Genomic DNA, 13,185 nt, shown 5'->3' with positions numbered 1-13,185 from the left:
AATAATCTTTATTGTCACAAGTAGCTTATATTAAACCTGAAAGGAAGTTCAGAATGTGAAATTACCTAACAGCACTTCTTTCGGGACTTGGGGGAGGAAACCGGAGCACCCGGAGGAAACCCACGCCGACACTGGGAAAACGTTACAGACTCCAAACAGACAGTGGCCCAAGCCGGGAATCGAACCTGGGACCTTGGAGCTGTGTGAAACACAACAGAGCTAGCCACGTGCTATCGTGCTGCTCATGATGATGGACAATGTTAAAGAAATTAGGAAAGCAAAGAGACGACATGAGAAATATGCCAGGTAATATCAAGAAACCCAAAGCTGTTTTATCTGCACATTAAAAGCATGGAATAACTAAGGAAAGGGAGAATAACTAAGGAAAGGGGAGGGCCTTATCGGTGTATATGATAACTTGTGGTTTGATATGCAGAAATGTGGGTAGGATCTTTGTCTCTGTCTTCAGAAGGAGAGGAATGATGCTAGACATGCTTGTTGAGAGAGGAGTTTGAGATATTAGATACAATAAGCATATGAAAGAAGGAGAACTGGAGGGAGACATCCTTGAAGGTGGATAAATCACCAGGGCCGGGTTAATTATCCCAGGCTGTTAAAGGAAGCCAGGGAGGAAATAGTGGATACCGTGAGGATCATTTCCAAACCTCACTCGATACAGGTGAAATACTGAGGATTGGAGGTCTGCTAACATTGTACCATTATTTAAAAAGGGCGTGAGGGATAGGCCAGAGATATTATAGGATAGTTGAACCTGACTTCGGTGGGGAAATTGTTGGAATCAATTCTGAGACAAGAATAAACTTGTCACTTGGGCATGGAGTGATGAGGGCTAGTCAACATGGTTTTGTTTGGAGAAGATTGTGACTTTCTCACTTATCACTTTTTTTAGGATGTAACGAAGATTGGATGAGCGTAGTACAGTGGATGTTGTCCACATGTCATTTAGTAAGGCATTGACAAGGTTCCAATGGCAGACCGGTCAGAAAGATGAAATTCCATGGTATATAGAGGGAAGGTGGTGAGTTGGACCCAAAATTGGCTCAGCAACCAGAAAGATGGATGTTTTTGTGATATATATAATACATTAATCAATGATTACACTTGAATGTGGAGGCAAGATTGGGAAATTTGCAGATGGACAGAAATTGGCCATGTTGTTGATGGTGATTTGTTGTCTCGGGAATTATATAAATGGTTGGTTGAGTGGGTGGAAAAGTGGCATATACTTCAATTTAGAGAAGTGAGGTAAGCATTTGGGGATGGCAAATAAGCAAAGGGAATAACGCCGATGACAGGAGGTTATTGAGAGCGGTTGAAGAATGAGAGACTTTGGAGTGCACATTCACAGGCCCCTGAAGGTGTCAGGACCGATGGATAAGTTGGGAAAGAAAGCATATGGAATGCTTCAGATAATTGGGTGAGGCATTGAAGACAAAGGCAGGGAGTGTAATGATGGAACTGTATAAAAATACTGGTTAGGCCAGCTGGAATTTTTGTGTGGTGTTGAGTGTTGCACTGTTAAATATTGGACCCAGACCCCAAACATTGTAGGATACCGGATAAGAAACCCCCAATTTATTTTACTTTGTAAATTGTGAGGAACGGATTCTCACCCCAGGAATGATGACTAACCAAATAGGTATATTTTATGTTTAAAAAACAGTTTAAAAAAAAAAAATTTGTTGTTATTCAAAATTTTAACAATTTACAAACCACTGCAGAAAGAAAAAAACAAAAAACATAATAGTAATAATGAAGAAAAATGAATTAACAACTTAACAAAGCAAGGTGGGGTTCTGCCCTTTGCACCACCTTAAACTGAACCAGGCTGAGCCTGGCACAAGATGAGGAGGAATTGACCCTGCCCAGGGCGTCTGCCCACAGGCCCTCATCCAGCTCCTCACCCAGCTCCTCCTCCCACTTGCCCTTCAGCTCTTCTACCGAGGCCTCCTCCGCCTCCTACAGCTCCTGGTATACGTCTGATACCTTTCCGTCCCCTACCCACACGCCCGCAACCACCCTGTCCTGTAGTCCTCCGGGGTCCGGTAGCAGTGGAAATTCTTCCACCTGCTTCCGCACGAAAAGCCCGGACCTGCAGGTACCTAAAGGTTTTCCCTGGGGGCAACCCAAATTTCTCTTCCAGTGCCCTCAGGCGAGCAAAAGTCCCGTCAATAAAACAAGTCCCCCCATCCTTTTAATACCCGCTCTGTGCCAGCTTAGGAACCCACCATCTATTCTACCTGGAACAAACCTGTGATTGTTCTGTATCGGGGTCCAACTGAGGCCCCTACCTCCTCCCTGTGCCATATCCACTGACCCCAGATCCTCAATGTCACCATCACCACCGGGCTCGTGGTGTACCGTGTCGGCGGAAGCGGCAGCGGTGCCGTTATCAATGCCCCCAGGCTAGTATCCCTGTAAGACGCCTCCTCCAATCGCTTCCACCCCCCCCCCCCCCCCCCCCCCCCCCCCCCCCCCCATATCTCTCTCTCTACTACCCATTTCCGAATCATGGATATATTTGCTGCCCAGTAATAGCTGCAGAAGTTGGGCAGCGCCTTGTTTGCCCACACAAATCCCGTGATAATTCTGTTCACCTGCTTGAAGAAGGACTTGGGGATAAGGATGGGAAAGCATTGGAAGATGAACAAGAATCTGGGGAGGACCGTCATCTTCACGGATTGCACCCTGCCTGCCAGGGAAAGCGGCAGCATGTCCCACCTCTTAAAGTCCTCTTCCATCTGACCCACCAGCCGCGCTAGATTGAGCTTGTGCAGGGCATCCCAACTCTTAGCCACCTGTATGTCCAAATAGCGAAAGCTTCTCTCCACCATCTTAAGCGGTAGCTCTCCAGTCTGTTTTCCTGGCCCCTCGCATGTATCACAAAAAGCTCACTTTTCCCGACGTTCAACTTATACCCCGAAAAGTCCCCGAACTCTTTAAGGATCTGCATGACCTCCCCCACCCCCTCCACTGGATCAGAAATGTACAGGAGCATGTCATCCACATACAGTGACACCCAATGCTCCTCCACCCACCCCCCGAACCAGCCCCCTCCAGTTTCTAGACTCCCGCAGCGCCATGACCAGCGGCTCAATTGCCAGGGCAAACAGCAGGGGGTTCAGGAGGCATCCCTGCCTCGTTCCTCGATATAGCCAAAAGTCCTCCGACCGCAGCCGGTTCATCGACACACTCGCAACAGGGGCTTGATACAGCAATTTAACCCACCCTATGAATCCTCGGCAAATCCAAATCTTGCCTACACTTCCCACAGGTACTCCCACCTCCACCCGATCGAAGGCTTTTTCCGTGTCCATTGCTGCCGCCACTTCTGCATCCCCTCCTTCCGAGAATATCATGATCACATTCAGGAGCCTCCGCACATTCGTGTTCAGCTGCCTGCCCTTCACAAACCCCGTCTGATCCTCATTGATCACTCCCGGGACACAGTCCCTCAATTCCGGTGGCCAGGATCTTGGCCAACAGTTTGGCATCTACATTAAGGAGCGATATCGGCCTGTAGAGCCACATTGCAATGGGTCCTTATTTTGCTTAAGGATGAGCGAGATCAGAGTTTGCGACATTGTCGGGGGAAGGATTCCCTTTTCCTTGCCTCATTGAAGGTTCTTCAACAATAACGGGCCCCAACAGCTCTGAGAATCCTTCCCCCCCCCCAGCCCCCACCACCCCACCAGCATCCCCCAACAACATACTGCAGTCCATTAGTTCAGTCCAGCTTCTCGTTCTTTATAAAAGTCCACGCCTCATCCGGCGTATCGGAATAGTGGTGCCAGTCCTGATATGTAACCCACAGCCTCGCCGGTTGTAACAGCTCGAATTCACCCCTTTGCTGTGGAGGACCGCTTTGGCCCGGTTGAATCCCGCATGCCTCTTGGCCAGCTCTGCACCCCGGTCCTGGTAAATACGGATCTCACAGTTCTCCCACCTGCTACTTCGCTCCTCCTTCGCCCATCGCAGGACACACTTCTTATCGGTGAAGCGGTGAAATCTTACCACCATAGCTCTTGGCGGCTCGTTCGCCCTAGGCCTCCTTGCCAGGACTCTGTGCACCCCATCCAGCTCCAGGGGCCGCGGAAAAGCCCCTGCGCCCATCAGCGTTCCCAGCATCGTGGTCACATACGCACCAGCATCCGACCCCTCACGCCTTCAGGGAGACTCCGAATCCGCAGGTTCTGCCTCCTTGACTTCTCCTGCCATCTTTTGTGCAGAGCCTCGCGCGCCTCCACTCTAACCGCCAGGCCGAAATCTCATCCTCGTTATCAGAGGCCTTCTGCTGCACCTCCTTGATCGCTGTCCCCTGCATTCTCTGGGTCTCCACAAACCTTTCAATAGAAGCCTTCATAGGACCCAACATCTCCGCCTTTAACTCGGCGAAGCAGCTTCTGAGAAACTCTGCTGCTCCTCTGACCAATGGGCCCACGCTGCTGATCCCCGCCTGGCTGCATATCTTGTTTTTTTACGCCCGTTCTCCTCTCTTCTCAAAGCCGCTTTTTGATCGCCCCACTCCTGGTCCACTCCTTACAGTGCTGGGGGACCCTCACTGTTTCCTTCCGACACTGGGAATTGTCGTCCAAGTGCCGCGGGAGCTCCGTAAAAGGGCCCAAAAGTCCGTTATCGGCGGGAGCTGCCGACCGTGCGACCTACCTAGGCATAGCCGCAACCGGAAGTCTAGTTAAACAGTTCTTAAACACCAGGGAAAACGTAAACTTGCTATCTATACCTATACTTGTTATGTATATCTATACTTCAATTAAGCAACCCAATACAGTTCAAATGCCCCTTTTAATGTGATGAATATAGGAATTTCAGAAGTGAAGTAAAGCTTCAAACCCTGAGTTAGAGTGTGCTTGACTGCTGAAATCATGTTTTCAAAGATCGAGATCCCAGGTACCAACCCATGCTGCAAGCTCACCCACCTTATTCCGGATGCTCCTGGCGTTGAAGTAGACACACTTCAAACCAGTGTCTTGCTTGCCAGTGCCCTCTTTTGAACTTTTAACCCTATCCCTGACCTCACTACTCTCAACATCCTGTACACTGGGACTACAATTTAGGTTCCATCCCCCGGTGAATTAGTTTAAAACCCCCCCCCCCGAAGCAAATCTCCCCCCCCCCCCCCCCCAGGATATTGGTACCCCTCTGGTTCAGGTGAAGACCGTCCTGTTTGTAGAGGTACCACCTACTCCAGAATGAGCCCCAATTATCCAGGAAACCAAACCCTCCCTCCTGCCCATCCCAGTAGTTTTCCTCCATATTCTGCAGGAGGAACATTCAACTGCCCTAGCCTCCATTCCCCACTGAACTAACTTTCCCAGCTACTGAAACTAAAAAGCTGACCGTACTGCACGTATGCAAATCTCCCGGAACAGCCAATTAGAAGCTCTGCTCTGCTGCCCTCTGCTGGAATTGCTTGCCTTCCCTCGAACTCCTCAGGTCACTTGCGCAGGTACACCTTCAACTTACGCTGACCGCACTGCACGTATGCAAATCTCCCCGGAACAGCCAATCAGAAGCTCTGCTCTGCTGCCCTCTGCTGGATGCTTGCCTTCACTCGACCTCCTTGGGTCACTTGCGCAGGCACACCTTCAACTTGCGCTGACCGCACTGCACGTATGCAAATCTCCCCGGAACAGCCAATCAGAAGCTCTGCTCTGCTGCCCTCTGCTGGATGCTTGCCTTCCCTCGAACTCCTCAGGTCACTTGCGCAGGTACACCTTCAACTTACGCTGACCGCACTGCACATATGCAATCTCCCCGGAACAGCTAATCAGAGGCTCTGCTCTGCTGGATGCTTGCCTTCCCTTGACCTCCTTGGGTCACATGCGCAGGTACACCTTCAACTTACGCTGACCGCACTGCACGTATGCAATCTCCCCGGAACAGCCAATCAGAAGCTCTGCTCTGCTGCCCTCTGCTGGATGCTTGCCTTCACTCGACCTCCTTGGGTCACTTGCGCAGGTACACCTTCAACTTACGCCGACCACACTGCACGTATGCAAATCTCCCCGGAACAGCCAATCAGAAGCTCTGCTCTGCTGCCCTCTGCTGGATGCTTGCCTTCACTCGACCTCCTTGGGTCACTTGCACAGGTACACCTTCAACTTACGCTGACCGCACTGCACGTATGCAAATCTCCCCGGAACAGATAATTAGAAGCTCTGCTCTGCTGCCCTCTGCTGGATGCTTGCCTTCCCTCGAACTCCTCTGGTCACTTGCGCAGGTACACCTTCAACTTACGCTGACCGCACTGCACGTATGCAAATCTCCCCGGAACAGCCAATCAGAAGCTCTGCTCTGCTGCCCTCTGCTGGATGCTTGCCTTCACTCGACCTCCTTGGGTCACTTGCGCAGGTACACCTTCAACTTACGCTGACCGCACTGCACGTATGCAAATCTCCCCGGAACAGCCAATCAGAAGCTCTGCTCTGCTGCCCTCTTCGTGCCATGTAGGCCATAATCTCTCCCCCAATCATCGCCTTCAGTGCCTCCCAGAATGTGAAACGTGAGACCTCCCCATTCCGGTTATTTGTAACAAACTCGTCTATGGCTTGTGATTTATATTGCTTTGACTTTAGAGTGCCCAATTAATTTTTTTCCAATTCTGGAGCATGGTCTCTCCGGCGCAAAGTTTAGTGCTTGTACCATTTGTTTTTTGTAGAAATGTGTTGTGAAATGTTTTAATACTCAGAGTATCGACCTCTCCCCCTCCCCGTACATTGGTACTGAGGGGAGGGTACCCTGTTGCTCCAACACAAAATTAGTGTTTGTACCGTTTGGCCTTGTATATATTTTTACTGTTCTAATAAAAAGATATGGCAAGTCCACTTAACCTGCATATCTTTGGGTTGTGGGGGTGAAACCCACGGTGACACTGGGAGAATGTGCAAACTCCACACAGTGAGCGGCGCCGGAATCGAACCTGGATCCTCAGCGCCGTGACTTATGATTTCTTTTGGCTGAAGACCTCATCGGTTTGTAGATCCGTGTCCAACCTCCACATGGGGCGCTAGGCATGACCCATCTCCATCCTCACATCCATGTAATGTAGACCGTGGTCGGAGATAATTATCACGGAATATTCCACTCTTACTATTCATGGAGCACCGCTTTCCTTACTGCAAAGTAGTCTATTCTCGAGTGTGCTTTGTGGACCGGTGAAAAGCATGTTGCCACAGATTGAAAATTGCAGCTGTGAGGAAAGTTTGGATAGTTCAGGGTTTTTTTTGAACAGAGGAGGCTGTGAGGTGGCCTTACTGTGGTGTACAAAATTGAGGAGCCTAGAGAGGGTAGACAGGAAAGGCCTGTTTCCCCTAACTGAGGCATCAGTTACTAGGGGCATAGATTTAAGGTGATTGGTAGATTGTTTCGACTGGATATGAAGAAAAACCTTTTCACCTTGCGGATGGTGGCATTTGGAATTCACTGCCAAATTAAGGTTGAGGCTGGAACACTCAACTCATTTAAAAAATAACTGGGTCGTAGATATCATAGAATCCCTACAGTGCAAAGGAGGCCATTCAGCCCTACGGGTCTGCATCTACCCTCTGAAACAGCTCGCTCCCTCCCCCACTCTATCCTCGCGACCCAGTTACCCACCTAACCTTGTGGACTACAAAGCAATTTAGCATGACCAGTCCACCTAGCGTGTACATCTTTGGACCGTGGGAGGAAACCCACGCAGACATGGGGAGCACGTGCAAACACCACACAGTCACCCAAGGCCAGAATTGAACCCGGGTCCCTGGTGCTGAGGCAGTAGTACTTGCCACCATGCCGGGTCTGCACCTGAAGTGCTGTAACCTGCAAGGCTCTGGAAAGGTGCTGGAAAGAGATTAAAATGAGCGGCTGGTTTGTTTTTTCTTCTTCTTTTCGGCTGGTGCAGACACAGTGGGCTGAATGGCCTCTTTCTGAGCCACAACATTTCTATGGTCCTAACGTTTAAAAAAAAATAAATTTAGCGTACCCAATTATTTTTTCCAATTAAGGGGCAATTTAGTGTGGCCAATCCAGCTACCCTGCACATCTTTTTTGGGTTGTGGGGGCGAAACCCACGCAGACACTGGGAGAATGTGCAAACTCCACACGGACAGTGAACCAGGGCCAGGATTCGAACCCGGGTCCTCAGCGCCGTAGGCAACAATGCTAACCGCTGTGCCACCGTGCTGCCCCTATGGTCCTAACGTTGATTGACAATCTTTATATATTGTGTTCCAAAAGTCAGTAGTAATACAATAGGAGGAATGTTGCTCTTTTAAAGATTAACTGACAGGCTATGTTGCTGTTATGGAATCTGAGGCTATGGGCAGTACTTATCCTTTCACTTCGCCTTCATGCTCATATTGTTTGACATTTAAGGTTTATTGTCACACTTGTTGGACCTCGAACATCTTTAATAAAATGGGGTTTTTAAATACGTTGGAACATTGTATTTGAGTGCACAAATTCTAGAAATAATTAGGATGGTTTTATCTTTCAAAAGATATTCGCTCTCTTCAAACTTTCATATATGTAACATACAAAGTAGCAGTTCCGTTCTGCATGGAGTGATTTCCTGTACTGCTGCTGCACTTTTCCATTTCCATACTTTGATCTTACCAGACATGTTCCGATGTTCCATTTTGCAGTCTAGCAGAGGTGGGGCCCCAAATGAAAGGCTGCCTATGCAGGGATGCAGGTGGAGAGTATTACATGGAACAGTAGTGTTAAATGTGGAGGTGAGCCACATAGCCAGCCAGGCTGCATGTAATTTCTGTAGCTTGGAGGAAATCATGTTGTTTGAGTGTGAGAGGTTGCAACCCCTATTAGTTTTATTCAAGTGGTTGTTCCTCAGTTTGTTTTCACCCCAGTCCCATCTTTCACATCTTGGTCACCTGTTGTGGAGGAGGCACAGGTCAGAAGACTTACTCATGATCTGCTCCTGAACCCAGTCATCTAGTATGAATGCAACCCCACAAGGAGAGTTGCTCTGGCTGACTGACTTTCTTTTGCAGTCTTTTGTGTTGTTCAGTGATATGCTCAAGATTTTCGACAGGTGGGCTAAGGAAGGGCTGGATCAGTCAGGTCTTCCACTCGGACTTGGATTCTAAGTCCAGGGGGGTAGCAATTATGATCAATAAGCGGGTTCAATTTGAGGTGGAGGGCGTAGTCGCAGACGGCGGGGGCAGATTCCTTATGGTAAGGGGCAAGCTAGAGGGGAGAAGAGTGGTGCTGGTGAACATATATGCTCCGAACAGGGACGATGTTGACTTTATCAAAAGAATGCTGGGGAAGATCCCGGACCTAGACTCACATAAGTTGATAATGGTTGGGGGGGGAGGGGGACTTTAATACGGTCCTTGACCCGGGCTGGACCGGTCATGTCCCAGAACGGCTAGACTCCCAGCAATGGCAAGGGAGCTGAAAGGGTTCATGGAGCAAATGGGGGCAGTGGACCCATGGAGAGCCAGACAGCCGACGGGAAGGGGCTACTCGTTTTACTCGTATGTTCATAAAGTATATTCTAGGATTGATTTTTAAAAAAATCTTGAGCAGGAACTGTATAGGGGAGGTAAAGAATACGGAATACTTGGCAATCACGATCTCGGAACATGCCCCGCATTGGGTGGACCTGCAGGTCGGTGGGGGGGGGGGGGGGGAGCGAATTACCAACGCCCGCCATGGAGGTTAGACGTAGGATTGTTGTCGGAGGAGGGGATATGTGAGAGACTGCGGAAGTGTATGCAAAATTAGTTGCAGGTGAACGATACGGGGGAGGTTTCAGCAGCGACAATGTGGGAAGCGCTGAAGGCAGTAGTGAAGGGGGAGCTGATCTCAATTCGGGCTCACAGGGTCAGGGCGGACAGAGCAGAAATGGACAGATTGGTTCGGGAGATTTACCGGATAGATGAGCATGCGGGGTCCCCGGGGGAGGATCTACTCGGGGAGAGACTGAGATTGCAGGCGGAACTGGGGGTGCAATCCACGAGTAGGGCCATGGAACAACTTAGGAAGGTGAGGGGAGTGGTGTATGAGCATGGGGAGAAGGCCAGCAGATTGCTAGCGCAGCAACTCAGGAAGAGGGAGGCGGCCAGGGAAATAAGTAGAGTCGTTGATGGGGAGGGGAGCAGAGAGGAGGACCCGGCAGGACTGAATTAGGTATTTCGGGACTTCTATAGTAAGCTGTACACTTCAGAACTGCCGGAAGAGCCGGAGGAGATGAAAAGGTTCCTGGATGGACTAACCTTCCCAAAAGTAATGCTGCTGGCCGGCTTTGAAAGCAGGCCAGCAGCACGGTTCGATTCCCGTAACAGCCTCCCCGAACAGGCGCCGGAATGTGGCGACTAGGGGCTTTTCACAGTAACTTCATTGAAGTCTACTCGTGACAATAAGCGATTTTCATTTCATTTTCATTTCAAGTAGGCGGGGGACTAGTGGACAGGCTGGGGGCCCTGATTAGATAGGAGGTAGTATTGGGGGGCCTATAGGCCATGCAATCGGGGAAAGCCCAGGGGCTGGATGGATACCCAGTAGAGTTTTACAAGAAGTTCTCGGAGATAGTGGGACCGGTCCTGACTAGGATTTTTAAAAAGGCAAGGGACAGAGGGACCCCGCCGCCGCCGATGTCGCAAGCCACCATCTCGCTGATATTGAAGTGGGACAAGGACCCGGAATACTGCGGGTCATACAGGCCAATCTCCCTGATCAATGTGGATGCCAAGGTCCTGGCGATTAGAATTGAAGACTGCGCACTGGAGGTGATTGGGGGCGATCAGACAGGGTTTGTGAAAGGCAGGCAGCTGACAGCTAACTTGAGAAGATTGCTTAATGTGATCATGATGCCCCTGACGGGCAAGGAGGTGGAGGTAGTGGTGGCAATGGATGCTGAGAAGGCCTTCAAAACGGGTGGAGTGGGGCTATTTGTGGGAGGTGCTTGGACGGTTTGGGTTCGGGGAGGGACTGGTTAATTGGGTCAGACTATTGTACCAGGCCCCAAAAGCTAGCGTTAGGACGAACAGGATAATGTCAGATTATTTCAGACTACATCGCGGGACCAGACAGGGATGCCCACTCTCCCCATTGCTGTTCGCGCTGGCCATAGAGCCATTGGCGATTGCGTTGAGAGCTGCAAAGGGGTGGAAGGGAATGATAGGAGGGGGGTGGAACACAGGGTCTCTCTCTGTGCGGATGACCTGCTCCTGTACGTGTCGGACCCACTGGCCGGGATGGAAAATATCCTGGAAACATTGAGGAAATTCGGCCGGTTCTCGGGGTACAAATTAAATATGGCCAAGAATGAGATGTTTGTGGTGCAGGCAAGGGGCCAGGAGAATAGACTGAAGGAGCTGCCATTTAGGCTGGTTGGGGAAAGTTTCCGGTACTTGGGGATACAGGTGGCACGAGACAGGGGCAGGTTGCATAAGTTAAATTTGACTAGAGCGGTGGAACAAATGAAGAGGGAGTTCCGGAGATGGGATGCAGTCCCGCTGTCACTGACTGGGAGGGTGCAGACTGTAAAGATGATAATCCTCCCTAGATTCCTGTTCATCTTCCAGTGCCTCCCGTGATCTTTATCCCCACGGTCCTTCTTCAAAAGGACTGGCAAAATTATCATGAGCTTTGTCTGGGCGGGAAAATCCCCGCGGGTGAAGAAGGCGATGCTTGAGAGGAGCCGCAGCGAGGGAGGGCTGGCATTGCCGAGTCTGATCAACTACTACTGGGTGGCTAACATAGCCATGATAAGGAAATGGATGGTGGGTACGGGATCTATCTGGGAGCGAGTGGAGGCGGCTTCGTGCAGGGGCACCAGTTTGGCAGCCCTGGTCACGGCTCCCCTACCGCTTTCGCCGGCCAGGTACTCCACCATCCCGGTAGTGGGGGTGGCCCTGCGGATATGGGGCCAGTGGAGGAGGCATGTAGGGGAGGTTGGTGCGTCTGTCTGGGCTCCAATATGTGATAACCATCGATTCGCCCGCGGGAACATGGATGGAGGGTTTTGAACATGGAGGCGGGCGGGGGTGAGGAGGGTGGGCAATATGTTCCTGGAGGGGAGCTTTGTGGGTCTGAGAGGTTTGGAGGAGAAATTTGGGCTGGCAAGAGGAAATGACTTTAGGTACTTACAGTTGTGGGACTTTGTACGCAGACAGATCCCATCCTTCCCACGCCTCCTGCCAATAAGGATCCAGGACAGAATAGTCTCTAGAGGAGAAGGAGGAGAGGGTAGAGTCTCGGATATTTACAAGGTGCTCATGAAGGGGGATGAGTCCCAGACAGAGGAACTGAAACTCAAATGGGAGGCGGAACTTGGCGGGGAGATGGAGTACGGGCTGTGGGCGGAAGCCCTGAGTAGTGTAAACTCAACCGCAACATGTGCCATGCTCGGCCTGATTCAGTTTAAGGTCGTTCACCGGGCCCACATAACGGTAGCTCGGATGAGAAAATTCTTTGGGGTCGAGGACAAGTGCGCTAGATGCGCGGGAGGACCAGCTAACCACGTTCACATGTTTTGGGCATGCCCTAAGCTTAGGGGGTACTGGGAGGGATTTACAGGGGTCATGTCCCGGGTGCTGAAAACCAGGGTGGTGATGAATCCAGGGGTGGCAATTTTTGGGGTTTCGGAAGACCCGGGAGTCCAGGGGGAGAAAGAGGCCGATGTTCTGGCCTTTGCTTCCCTAATAGCCTGGCGGCGAATACTGCTGGCATGGAGGGACTCAAAACCCCCGAAGACCGAACTATGGCTTTCGGACATGTCAAGTCTTCTGGGTATGGAAGAAATCAAGTTCGCCTTGAGGGGATCTGTACTGGGGTTCGCCCGAAGGTGGCAACCATTCATCGACTTCTTCGCGGGAGAGTGAACGTCAGCAGGGGGAGGGAGATTAGAGTAGAGTAGGAGGGATAAATAGGCGGGTAATGTCTATGGAAGAGGAGTGGGTATGTGTATTATGGTTTGATTGAAGTATTGGTTTTCCATTGATGTTTGCATATTTCTGTTATCTGTAACTGTTTACAATGCCAAAAAATACCTCAATAAAATTGTTTGTTTAAAAAAACAGATTTTCGACAGGTGGGTATTGCTGGATGTATGCACTGATTTATGAGGAGTCTCAATTAGTTTGATTGAAACCAGTGAGGTAATTTTTAGGAGTGGCCTCTTAAATTGGGCAATTG

General features: G+C 50.3%; 1 protein-coding gene across 4 annotated transcripts in view; it reads left to right on the top strand.

Annotated features, from left to right (window-relative positions):
* ilrun (inflammation and lipid regulator with UBA-like and NBR1-like domains) overlaps positions 1-13,185 on the top strand; it is a 130,404-nt gene that overhangs the window by 33,387 nt on the left and 83,832 nt on the right. The window lies entirely within an intron of this gene.

The sequence above is a fragment of the Scyliorhinus canicula genome, chromosome 15, assembly GCF_902713615.1.
Source record: "Scyliorhinus canicula chromosome 15, sScyCan1.1, whole genome shotgun sequence".
Lineage (NCBI taxonomy): Eukaryota > Metazoa > Chordata > Chondrichthyes > Carcharhiniformes > Scyliorhinidae > Scyliorhinus > Scyliorhinus canicula.
This window is presented reverse-complemented; position numbering and strand designations above follow the sequence as displayed.